General features: G+C 41.5%; 1 protein-coding gene across 1 annotated transcript in view; it reads left to right on the top strand.

Annotated features, from left to right (window-relative positions):
• Positions 1-14,002, top strand: part of tesk1b (testis associated actin remodelling kinase 1b) — a 30,377-nt gene that overhangs the window by 3,878 nt on the left and 12,497 nt on the right.

Raw genomic sequence — 14,002 nt, 5'->3', positions numbered from 1 at the left:
CATGTTGCTGTTACATATCTGACATGGGCGTTGGAGACACTTCTGTATAGAGTTTGAAAATGATATGGACCTGATGTTTCTTTAGTTTTGTCACGTGCAAAGTTTAATAGCTGAGCTTTACAAAAGATTTAAGAGGACCACACACACACACACCTACATTGAGACTGCGGAAATGAGGGGGTGTTATTTAAATGAAAAGGATGATGTTTGGAATGCCCTGTTTGTCTTGGATGTCTGACAGACCAGGAGCTTGTGTGTGTGTGTGTGTGTGTGTGTGTGTGTGTGTGTGTGTGGGGGGTCTTGTCCAGTGGGGTCCAGCAAGACATGCTTTGGCTAAGTGTGTTTGTGGTAGCAGCCAGACACTTCACTTCACTTCTGAATTACTGAAGCTAGCAAGTGTGACCTTTATTAGTACTTGGATGGGAGACCTCCTTGGAAAACGGAGTTGCTGCTGGAAGATCCCAATGTCCTAGTGCAGTGGTGTGGCCACTGTGCTGCAGGAGATCTGGTGAAGATGTATACTGTATCGGTCCTAACTCACTGTGGTCATTAAAGATCCCATGGCACTTATCACAAAGATTAGGGGTTTTCCGGTGTCCTGGCTAAATACCCACCTGGTTCATTTAATAATAATTATGACCGCCGCACCAGCTTAAGCGGGTGATCATATAGGTTTGAATCAGATTTTTTTTTTTTTTTTTTTTTTTTTTTTCTTTTTTTTAGCATGCCCAAATTTCCGTCAATGATTCCGGGACACTGAAAGACCGGGGTACACGAAACTTGGTGGGCATGTAACCCCACATGGATAGCATGGAACCATCGTTTTTCGTTTTGATCTGTAGCCCCCCGCTGGACTGGACCCCAAAGGAGGGTGGGGCAGACACAGTTTTCTGTGAATATCTCAAAACCGTAGGGTTTAGGAGGACCATTTTTTTTTTTGTATGTTGATCTCAAGGGGCCATGTCAACCCATTCCATAACCACTCATTTCATGTATAGCCACCTAGTTAAACACACAAAAAAAAGTAAAAATGAGGTGTTGCAATGTTAATTGAAGGTATCTGTGACCTAACATAGTCAAAACTACACGAAATTGGAAGTGTAGGGGGGATCATTATGACACCCTCTGTATGCATGCCAAGTTTTTGTGGAATTCCGTTCATGGGGGCCACACAATAAATTAATTTATGTTACTATACACCAACTGGCCTGGGGTGGCGGAGACAGTTTTCTGTAAATATCTCGAGAACCATAGGGCCTAGGAGGTCCACCTTTTTTTTATGTATGTTGGTCTTAAGGGGCATGTTAACCCATCCCATTACCACTTATTTCATGTATAGCGCCACCCTAGTTAAAAATTAAAAAGCAAACAATTAGGTGTTTTTCATCACAATATCTCTGGCTGACAAGGTCAAAACTGCACGAAATTAAAAGTGTAGGATCATTATGACACCCTCGAATGCATGCCAAGTTTTGTGTACTTTCGTTCATGGGGGCCTTACAATAAAATAATTTATGTGTACATTTAGTGACGTACACCAACAAAAGTTCGGGACACTGAAAGACCGGGGTACACAAAACTTGGTGGGCATGTACCCCCACATGGATAGCATGGAACCGTCATTTTTCGTTTTTTGATCTGTAGCCCCGGCTGGACTGGACCCCGAAAGGAGGGTGGGGGCAGACACAGTTCTCTGTGAATATCTTGAGAACTGTAGGGCCTAGGATGACCAATTTTTCCGTATGTTTGCCTCAGGGGTCATGTTAACCCATTCCATGTGCACACATGTGCATAAACAGATACACATGCGCATACACATACATTTACAGTAATCATCATTATGACACATACTCACACAGTAGACATAATGCGCATGCATGCACATGCACAAACACACATACGTAGGCAAACACACAAGCACGCACATACACACACACACCCACACACATAAACATAAACTTGTACACGCATGCATACATGATTCATTCAAGAATTTTTCCCGTCATCTACTTCCTGGAATTTTTGGTCATTGATGCCGGACACCGAACCACCCGGGTACATGAAATTTTGGGTATGTAGCCCCACTAGACTTTTCTTAAAATTTCATTTTCCCCCCATCCCCGGTAAAAAAATTAAATGCAATATTATTCTGCTTTAATCGCCCCTATCTTCAGTTAAGATTTCAGAACTGCACCAAATTTTATGTATGATTGACCTGGCATTCTCTGGGGGTATGCCAAGTTTCAGTAAAATTTCATCCATGGGGGGGGTCCAAAAATTTAGGTTATGTGTACATTTAGTGACTGTACACTCATTATATGCACACATATACACATGCACACACACAGGCACCCACATACTATCGATTATTAGAACGGCCGATACATAATTACAAATTCAGTAGGATTAAAAGAAAGCCAAAATAAATATTTCATCATCATCATGGCTGCATTTTTCAGTATTGGCGAGAAGTAGTGGTTTGTCCACTAGATGGCGATCGTTGCAGTGAGGCGTAATTTTTGTTTGAAGTTAAAAGTGGGTTGGAAAAACAATGGATGCTTCCTACAAGGACTGTAATTTACCGCAGCGAACATCTAATAAGGATAGGACGATGTTCACATGAAGTGTAATTCCCATTTCTTCTTGAAGCGAAATAAATCTGAGGATGTTTATGGGACATGCTTGGTTTTTACTATGCGTTAATCTTGTAATATCAATAAGGACCTAGGTAAAGTTACGTTAGCGTTGGTTGAGTGATGGAGGCCCATTTGATTGATTGCATTTGTAGAAAACTATAAAATGTGGTTATACCAAGCAAATTGATAGCAGCACTGTTTGTATCTTTTCGACTGTCATTTATTGCGCGTGCTACAAAATCATTCTGTGCAATGGAAGATTTACCAACGTTACACTGGTCTGATACAGTTTTGCCTATACATCGTGAGACTGAGGCGCCTGTTTATTTTGTTTTAAGTGCGTGCAGGGTGTGAGAGAGGGAATCGATGTGCTTTGATTCCAGCTTGGCAGTTGTAGTCTGTGAAATTAAAAGCATGTGTGTGTGAAGTATCCAAATAATGACACCTTCATTTCATTATGGCTGCTTTAGCAACACACCTTAAGCTACTGTGTAGTGGGTCCCATTTAGAAGTGGCTACTTCATTCGCGCTTTCCTTGACTCATGGAGCTGCGTGAATGTTATTACAACATTCGCCACGATATGGCAGTTTAAGTCCGCTTGATACTGTAAAGGCGTAAGCCATTGGTTTCCAAAGGAGATTTTATTTTATGTCGCCAGCATAGCCTATTGACAATTTATGTTGTAAATAGGCCTACTTTTATAATCCTACCTGTAGCTTAGGGAAGCTAACAGCTTTCTATTAGGATCTAGTTTGTTAGTTACCGTTTTGTCATAACTCCTGATGCATTTTGCATTTAGAATAGCCAGAGCGTGTATATCTCAATCGGAAAATTAAACAATATCGGTGCCTATGGACTAGGCTGGGTGAACCCAGCCTGATCTGCCCATTATTTATTTTTGATTTCTTAAAAGATTGAGCTTGGTCTGATGAAAGCCAGACTAGCCATGGACCTCAGTTACACAATGCAAGGGAACATGAATCAGCCTATATTTTACAACGAACAAAAACGGACAATAGCTCTTCAACTTTTGGCCCGTTAAAATGTGTATGAACAGTCTAGCGGCGCATTTCATCAAGGCCCATTTGGACATGTCAGTTATTTGCACCACTGGTTAGATGTAAAACAGCATTTCGTTTCAGACTACTGTTACTTAATTTGTGCATTAACAATAACGTTTCAGACTACTGTTACTTAATTTGTGCATTAACAATAGCGTTTTCAGACTACTGTTACTTAATTTGTGCATTGACAATAAAAGTATTACATGAACTAAAGATGACTAAAATCTTATGTAGAAGAAGAAACATCCATCCATCCAAAATGACCTTTGTTTTTTTGATAGCTGTTGAAAACGGCATGGAACTGACAGAGATGTTTTTTGTTTATAAATACATAAAAAAATAAAAAATAAATAAATAACATTATGCTGATACCTTTTGCTTTTTCCCAAATACAATGTAGCCTACAGGTGTAAGTGACCTTTCATCAATCCAGTTGCAATGGATGAACTGTGATGAACTGCCCTACTTGTGATTGTTTAGAGATTTTAAAGGTTTTATAACAATGCTACATCTTCTTTGGCTATTCTACAATCTATTCACCTTTTCAGCACCAGTAGGCTACTTTCTGTGCAGCCGCATGCACACACACTCAGGCATGCCAAACAAGCATACACAAAAGTTTCAAGAGTGGGGATGGAGTAAAATATGGAGACAAATTGAAGTGTGATTTATTTTTGTGGAGCGGATGTACAGGACTGGCGTGTCATATTTTTGTACCGGCTATCGCGGTACATCTAGTTATTAGTTTATTTGATAAGGACCGATACAGTATACATAGACAAACTGAAAACAGTTATCTGATGCAAGTATCATAGTGTTTATAGCCAACACACATTTTTAATTCATGGACTCTACTTTACACAGGGCAGGGAATGCTTACGGGACAAATGTGCCAAAATCTGGTATTTGTGCAAGCTGCTGTTCGTAAAAGTAAATGCCCCAAACAGTTTTGTTTTTCATAGTAACTCACACACCCTCCTGGTCTTGGAAATGCAGACACACACACACACGCACATTGGGGGGAGAAATATTCCTATCCGTCTTCTGGGGTCGAGATGTCACTAAGTAGCAACAAAGGGTTAAGAACCACTCTGATTGGCTGGGAGATTTTAAAACTAGTTCAACTTCACCTCACATCTCTCTTACATCTATCTCTTTTGTTTTTTTTATTCTGTCTCCCCACAACCCAGTCAATCTTTCTCTCCCTTTCCTGGGTCTGTCTGTCTCTGTCTCTGTCTCTGTCTGTTTTTTCTTTCTTTCTTTCTTTCTTTCTTTCTTTCTTTCTTTCTCTCCTCCCTCCTCCCTCCTTTGCCTGTCTGTCCCCTTCTCAGTTGCACTCTAGTCAGGGCTTGTGCTGTTGTCAGTCATTAAAAGGCCTTGTGTGTCTGTGTCTGTTTCCTGGAAAGAGGGAGTGTTTTAGTGCAAAACATCTTTAGGCGAAATGCTACTTTTCCCAAGTTTTATTCTTGTGTTGCATTTGCTCTGAATTATTTGTTTTTTTTTGTCACTGTGGTTTACATGTCCATATAAGTGTGTGTGTGTGTCACACTCATAGTGAGTGCTCTCCTGTACCTACTGTCCCCTAGTCTCCCCACACCCTGGATAAACACTGCCCATCCCCACACACACCACGCACTCCACACACTCCCCCAGGTAAGGTGTCAGGGGTAGATGTGGAGAAACTGACCTGTCGGGCTTGTGTTGACATGAAAAGTTGTGGAGAATGTTTTTGCTGTAGACCATGAAGACTGGTATGCACACACACACAAGTTCAGGGTAGCTTGGCCATTGAATGTAAAATTTGTCTCAGCTTGCGCAGGTAGGTCCCACATTTTGTGGAGAGAGAGAGGGACTTTGTACAGTATATGACGTACAGAATGAGGAAACACAAGAGCGCAATGTTGATGAAATTACAGCTGTGAAATGCTAGTGTAGCAGACGGGAAGAACCTGTCTCACTCTTGGGATCCATCACTCCTCTAGCCGTTCAGTCCAGCAGTCACCTGGTGTGTGATCTAGAGAAGTCTCCTTTAAAAATAGCATGGGAATGTGCTCCAAGTGTATATTGGGAATAGCAGCCATGTTTGGATGTTCTGTATAGTGGATGTCAGAAGTACGGCAGTAAAGAGCAATTATTATGACTTTTACAAAGCAGCGGAAAGGTTTAGTCAGATTTTTTTTTTTCTTTTCTTTTCTTTTTTTTTTTTTTTTTCGCGATGCCCAAATTTCAGGTCAATGATTTCGGGACACTGAAAGACCGGGTACACGAACTTGGTGGGCATGTAACCCCACATGGATAGCATGGAACCATTGTTTTTTTCGTTTTGATCTGTAGCCCCTGCTGGACTGGACCCCGAAGGGAGGGTAGGGCAGACACAGTTTTCTGTGAATATCTCAAAACCGTGGGGTTTAGGAGGTTTTTCTTTTTTTTTTTTTTTTTTTTTTTGTATGTTGATCTCAAGGGGCCATGTCAACCCATTCCACGCCACTCCTTTCATGTATAGCCACCTAGTTTAAACACAAAAGTGAAAATGAGGTGTTGTAATTGAAGGTATCTGTGACCTAACATAGTCAAAACTGCACGAAATTGGAAGTGTAGGATCATTGACACCCTCTGTATGCCGCCAAGTTTTGTGGAATTCCGTTCATGGGGGGGGCCACACAATAAATTAATTTGTTACTATACACCAACTGGCCTGTAGGTGGCGAGACAGACATTCTGAAAACTATCGACAACCGTGTAGGGGCCTAGGGAGGTCCACCTTTTTTAATGTATGTTGGTCTTTAGGGCATGTCAACCCATCCCATTACCACTTATTTCATGTATAAGGCCACCTAGTTAAAAAATTAAAAAGCAAAAAATTAGGTGTTTTCATCACAATAATATCTCTGGCTGACAAAGTTAAAAACTATGAAATTAAAGGTGTAGGATCATTTATGACACCCCCTCGAATGCATGCCAAGTTTTGTGTACTTTTCGTTCATGGGGGGCCTTACAATAAAATAATTAATGTGTACATTTAGTGACGTACACCAACAAGGATTCGGGACACTGAAAGACCCGGGTACACAAAACTTGGTGGGCATGTACCCCCCATGGATAGCATGGAACCGTCATTTTTCGTTTTGATCTGTAGCCCCAGCTGGACTGGACCCCCCCCCCAAAAGGAAAGATAGGGCAGAACACAGTTCTCTGTGAATATCTTGAGAACTGTAGGGCCTGGGATGACCAATGTTTTCATTATGTTTTTTGCCTCCAGGGGTCATGTTAACCCATTCCATGTGCACACATGTGCATAAACAGATACCACTTTACACACATACATTTACAGTAATCATATTATGACACATACTCACACAGTAGACATATGCATGGCATGCATGCATGCACAAACACACAACACAGCAAACACACAGGCAAACACACACACACACACACACACACACACACATAAACATAAACTTGTACGCGCACATGCACACAATTCAAAATTTTTTCCGTCATCTACTTCCTGAATCTTTGGTCATTGAGACCGGGACACGAACCACGGGGTACATGAAATTTGGTGGGTATGTAGCCCCACTAGACTTTATGGAAAAATTTCATTTTCATCCCGGGGACCACCACCCCCCCCGACCACCGCCCCCCACCCGTTGCTGGGCCCCGAACCATAAAACAAACAGTTTTCCTAAATAACTACCTGAACCGTGGCACTGAGGATGAAGAATCTTTTATGGTATGTTGGCCTCAAGGGCCCACATCAACCCTGGCTCATAATCACTCATTTTGATTTGCACCCCCCTTCCGGTAAAAAATGAAAATGCAATATTATTCTGCTTTAATGCCCCCATCTTCAGTTAAGATGTTCAGAACTGCACCAAATTTTATGTGTATGATTGACCTGGCATTCTCTGGGGGTATGCCAGTTTTGTAGAATTTCATCCATGGGGGGGGTCTAAAAAAATTTAGGTTGTGTACATTTAGTGACTGTACACTCATTGGCCTGTAAATGGCGGTGCACACATATACATGCACAGGCACACATACTATCGGTATTAGAGCGGCCGATACATAATTACAAATTCAGTAGGATTAAAAGCCAAAATAAATATTCATCATCATGGCTGCATTTTCAGTATTAGCGATAAGTAGTCCACTAGATGAGCATCGTTGCAGTGAGGCGTAATTTTGTTGGAAGTTAAAAAGTGGGTTGGAAAACAATGGACGCTTCCTACAAGGACTGTAGTTTACCACTTGTGAACATCTAATAAGGATAGGGCGATGTTCACATGAAGTGTAATTCCCATTTCTTCTTGAAGCGAAATAAATCTGAGGATGTTTTATCGGACATGCTTGGTTTTTACTGCAGGTACGTTAATCTTGTAATATCAATAAGGACCTAGGTAATGTTACCGTTAGCGTTGGTTGAGTGATGGAGGCCCATTTGATTGATTGCATTTGTAGAAAACTATAAAATGCGGTTATACCAACAAATTGATAGCAGCACTGTTTGTATCTGTCGACTGTCATTTATTGCCGTGCTACAAAATCATTCTGTGCAATGGAAGATTTACCAACGTTACACCGGTCTGATACAGTTTTGCCTATACATGCGTGAGACTGGGGACGCCTGTTTATTTTGTTTTTAAGTGCGTGCAGGGTGTGTGAGAGGGAATCAATGTGCTTTGATTCCAGCTTGGTAGTTGTAGTCTGTGAAAATAAAGAGCATGTGTGTGTGAAGTATCCAAACAATGACACCTTCATTTCATTATGGCTGCTTTAGCAACACACCTTAAGCTACTGTGTAGTGGGTCCCATGTAGAAGTGGCTACTTCATTCGCTTTCCTTGACTCATGGAGCTGCGTGAATGTTATTACAACTTTTCGCCCACGATATGACAGTTTAAGTCCGCTTGATACTGTAAAGGCGTAAGCCATTGGTTTCAAAGGAGATTTTATTTTTCGCCAGCATAGCCTATTGACAATTTATGTTGTAAATAGGCCTACCTTATAATCCTACCTGTAGCTTAGGGAAGCTAACAGCTTTCTATTAGGATCTAGTTTGTTAGTTACCGTTTTGTCATAACTCCTGATGCATTTAGAATAGCCAGAGCGTGTATATCTCAATCGGAAAATTAAACAATATCGGTGCCTATGGACTAGGCTGGGTGAACCAGCCTGATCTGCTCGCTATTTTTTTTGATTTCTTAAAAGATTGAGCTTGGTCTGATGAAAGCCAGAGTAGCCATGGACCTCAGTTACACAATGCAAGGGAACATGAATCAGCCTATATTTTAGACGAACAATAACGGACAAAAGCTCTTCAACTTTGGGTTAAAATGTGAATGAACAGTCTAGCGACGCATTTCATCCAGGCCCATTTGGACATGTCAGTTATTTGCACCACTGGTTAGATGTAAAACAGCATTTCGTTTCAGACTACTGTTACTTAATTTGTGCATTGACAATAAAGTATTACATGAACTAAAGATGATGTTTCTTCTTCTACATAAGATTGTATTCACAAAAAATCCATCCATCCAAAAATGACCTGTTTTTGATAGCTGTTGAAAACGGCACGGAACTGACAGATGTTTTTGTTTATAAATACATAAAAAATAAATAAATATATAAATAACATTATGCTGATACCTTTTGCTTTTCCCAAATACAATGTAACCTACAGGTGTAAGTGACCTTTCATCAATCCAGTTGCAATGGATGAACTGTGATGAACTGCCCTACTTGTGATTGTTTAGAGATTTTAAAGGTTTTATAACAATGCTACATCTTCTTTGGCTATTCTACAATCTATTCACCTTTTCAGCACCAGTAGGCTACTTTCTGTGCAGCCCGACACACACACTCAGGCATGCCAAACAAGCATACACAAAAGTTTCAAGAGTGGGGGATGGAGTAAAATATGGAGACAAATTGAAGTGTGATTTATTTTCGCGGAACGGATGTACAGGACTGAGCGGCGGTCATATTTTGTACCGATATGCGGTACATCTAGTTTTAGTAGTCATCTGTCAATGATTTTCTGGATTAATCTATCAGTTTGGTTGATAAAATGACAGGAAATGGTGGAAAAAAAAGTCAATCTGTGCTATCCAAGGCCTGTCCTCAAATGCCTTGTTTTGTGCATACACCAACGATATTTAGTTTGCGGTCACAGAGGAGTGTTTAAAGGTGAAAATATTCAAGTTTAAGAAGCTACAATCAGAGAATTTAAGGTATTTCCCAAACCAATCAACCAAATATAGCTGCAAGCAGCAATGCGGGGGCCAAGCAGTGCGCTATAACAGGAATGGCATTGCCATGCCATGAGCAAGCACTCACAGCAAGTTTGATTGCCATTGGATAAAGAATGGCTGAGAAATAAGCTCATTTACTTTGTTACAGCGCCCCTAGAGGCCAAATTACACCAATGTCCTTGTGCGCTCTCACAATCAGCTACCATGTCCCTCAAGTTTGGACTTCATACACCAAAGTGTTGCTGAGATGTGAGCTCACTTTCTTTATTACAGCACCCTTAGAGGTCAAATGAGACCACTTTCCTTGCATGTCCTCACAATCAGCTAATATGTCCATGTATCAAGTTTGGACTTCATACAACGAAGCGTTGCTGAGATATGAGTCCACTTCTTGTATTACAGCGCCCCCTATAGAGGCCAAATGATGCCAATTTCCTACTGTGTCCTCACAATGAGGTACCAAGTCCCTGTACCAAGTTTGGACTTCATACATCAAAGCGTTGCTAAGATAGGAGCTCACTTCCAGTATTGCAGCGCCCCCTATAGAGGCCAAATGATTCCAATTTCCTAGTGAGTCATCATAATCAGGTAACAGGTCCTTATACCAAGTTTGGACTTTTTACTCCGAAGCGTTGCTGAGATACAAGCTCCCTTCCTGTATTACAGCGCCCCCTATAGAGGCCACATGATGCCAATTTCGTAGTGTGTCCCCACAATCGGATACCAAGTCCCTGTACCAAGTTTGGACTTTAAAGCATAGCCGAGATGTTAGCCCACTTCCTGTAAGGCGTTATTGTCGCCATGTGTGATTGGCTGTCACAAATAAATAAACTTGAAATTAAAAATCTGACAAGCATCGTTTGTGCGACTCGGTCTGAAGATCATCTCCGCCAAGTTCTGTGAAAATCGGATGAAATTTGTAACTGCTGAAACTTTTCGTAGAGTTTGGACTAAATCCAATATGGCGGAGGTCCAATATGGCGGAAAGTGATGGTATAGGGGTCGATGAACTTGGGATGTTCCAAGGATTAAGACGCTACCTCAATTGTGAAAATCAGACAAAAGAGTCAAGGATCACGCGCATGAACGCATGTCCAGCATTGAACTGGTGGTGGCACTAGAGTGTTCAATGTATATGCATAAAAAATGAGTGATTGGGACAGTGTCCTGACTAATGGTATCGAGTTTTGTTATGTTAACTCAAAGCGTCATGGAGATGTTAGTCCACTTCCTGTTTGGCGGCTTCATCACCATATTTGATTGGCTGTCACGGGCAAACAAAAATCTAAATGAAAAATCTGACAAGTATCGTTTGTGCGGCTCGGGCAGAATATCATCTCTGCCAAGTTCTGTGAAAATCGGATGAAATTTGTAACCTCTGAAACTTTTCGTAGTTTGGACTAAATCCAATATGGCGGAGGTCCAATATGGCGGAAAGTGACATAATAGGAGTCATTGAACTTAGGTCAGTCCAGGGATACCAACAGTGCCTGATTTGTGAAAATCTGATGCACCGTTCAATGGTCACATGCGTTAATGCAATCCAGTTTTGACCCATTGGTGGCGCTAGAGTGTTGGGCATAGAGTTCTGTAAATTGGTGAGAGTGATCATGGGACAGTGCTGAATCAGTGTACCAAATTTCATAATTTTCGGCCAGATTTTGACCTGTTGGTGGCGCTAGATGGCTGGGTTTAGAGGTCTGTAAATACTCCATAGACTGCCATAGACTCCAATGTCAGATAAATAATAATAATAGGAAAAGCTAGTAACTCAATTACCAAAATGCGATTTCATTTAATAGTTGACAGCTAATGGAGTAAGTGATGCAAGGCGCTAGTGCATAGTGGTTATTCACTTGTGCACTAGGTCATAAATGAGTGAAAGTTGCAAACCCAGGACTAGTTGTCGTTTGAATGGGTGTCCATCACTCTTTTGTGCATACTTTTCTGTCGTTCTGTCTCTTCTTTCCCCTCTCTCACTGTAACCTTCTCTATCTCCATCCAGAGGAGTTTGTAATCCACGGGGAATGAATCTGTATTCTGTGTCATAGGAAAGCTATGTGCAATATATGCCCCCTCATAGTGGGTTTAGGATTTTACACACACACACACACACACACACACACACAGTTGATTTGGAATCCCCCTGATGTTAGAAGCAAACAGATGAGCAACACTACAATGCATCTACATTTATTCAGTCATGTTAATCTTCTCCACAGCATGTCATCGCCTTTCACTAAGTGGCATGCACAGTGACGCACACATTTTCCTTCTCCACACAGAGCTGGTATTGAGTAGCCATTCCAAGTGTTGCTGAGTGCAAATTGGCTTGGATTAATCTCTGACTGTGTTTACTGAGGGAAAGCAGGCCAGCTCCTGGTCCGGCCGTAAGCTTGTGCAAGTGTGCTGCAGACCTAAGGCCACTCACACCATCTCCGCTCTGCTCCGTCAGCATCCCCACTCCGGTATTCCCAATCTCCCTACTCTACTCCACCCCATCAGCATTCCCAGTCTCCCCACTACACTCCACCCCGTCAGCGTTCCCAGTCTCCCCACTACACTCCACCCCGTCAGCGTTTCCAGTCTCCCCACTACACTCCACCCCGTCAGCGTTCCCAATCTCCCCACTACACTCCACCCCGTCAGCATTCCCAATCTCCTCACCCCGTCAGCATTCCCAGTCTCTGCACCCCACTCCTAGTTATACCCATTGATTTGTTGGCACAGAAAAGGTGAGGTCCCATCTGTCGTCATTTTAGAGCGTTCAGCATTCAGGACTTCGGGACTATGATATGGTCAATAAATATACTTTCGAGTGTAATCACTCCCAACATCAGTTAGAGCGAGTGATTGCATAAAGTTAATGACCGTATTAATCTTGAGTGTGCTTTAAGAAGTCAATCATGTGGCATGGCAGAACATATACTGTACATCATAGACTTAATCCCTGTGTGACTGATTCATTTTCATTCATTCAACAGATCTGAATTAGAACTAATAATTATAATATACAGTACCTAGCTTTGACTGAGTACCTGTGTTGTGTGGGACATGGCAGAGAGTGTAGTTTAAGCCTTTATTAATATGGAGGGAAAGTGTATGGTTGCCTGTCAACTGAGGCAGAAAGGATGTGTAAGTCAGGTTATGTGTGCGTGTGCGTCTATGCAATGTTGATTGGTGGATTTGGTAATGTTTGTGGTGGGACAGAGGTCTTCCCTGTGTCATTCAAGATTGATCAACACATTTTTTTAAGTGTGTGTGTGCGCACATGTGTGGAAAAACACTATTGTAAGTAGTAGCATTAAAAATAAGTTTAAGTTTAATTTATTTTTTTGTGTGCGTGCGTGCACGCTCAAGCTGGCCCCATATAGCTGAGCACATATTTCACAAAATCGGCAATATGCTATATTTATTCATCTTTTTACTGTCTTTTTTTTAATCAATAATATTATGCAGGGAAATATCTTTCCACTTTAACAGACTGTATGTGGTACATGTGCTATCTATGCCACAGGATATTTATTTTAAACAGATAAGACCGTGAAGAGTGGCAGGAAGTGAGTGGAAGAGAGATGAGGTTGGATTGGGAAATGACCTCAGGTCAGATTTGAACCAGGATCCCTGTGGGCACCTGGACTCGAATGGATCCTGCAGCCTCTTGCACCACAGTGCTTCCCAAAGTTAATTATTTTTTAATCAGTGTTGATTCTTTCGCTCTTTCAGAATTCCACTGTATTTGTTTAGATAAATGCATGCAAGGAACATGTCAAGGAAGGGAAAGATCTGTACTGAGCACTGTGGTACCACCTGGATCTGGATTTCCACTCTGATTCCACAGCCGTCAGGAAACTGTGTGTAGGGCTTTGGATTTTGAACGCCATAGAGATAACATTCTAAGGCTTTTAACAAATGAAAGTAGATCTTCAAAGTCTCAAAGGGGTGTGGTAACCAGATGGGGTGGATGTAGCATTGCTTCCACCTTAAGTAACTTCTTTAATCAAATTGAACTTTAATTGATTAAACCTCATAAATCCTTACCCTG

The sequence above is a fragment of the Alosa alosa genome, chromosome 24 (assembly GCF_017589495.1).
Source record: "Alosa alosa isolate M-15738 ecotype Scorff River chromosome 24, AALO_Geno_1.1, whole genome shotgun sequence".
NCBI classification, from domain to species: Eukaryota; Metazoa; Chordata; class Actinopteri; order Clupeiformes; family Clupeidae; genus Alosa; species Alosa alosa.
Note: the sequence above shows the minus strand (reverse complement) of the source record. Positions and strands in the feature narration are given on the sequence as shown.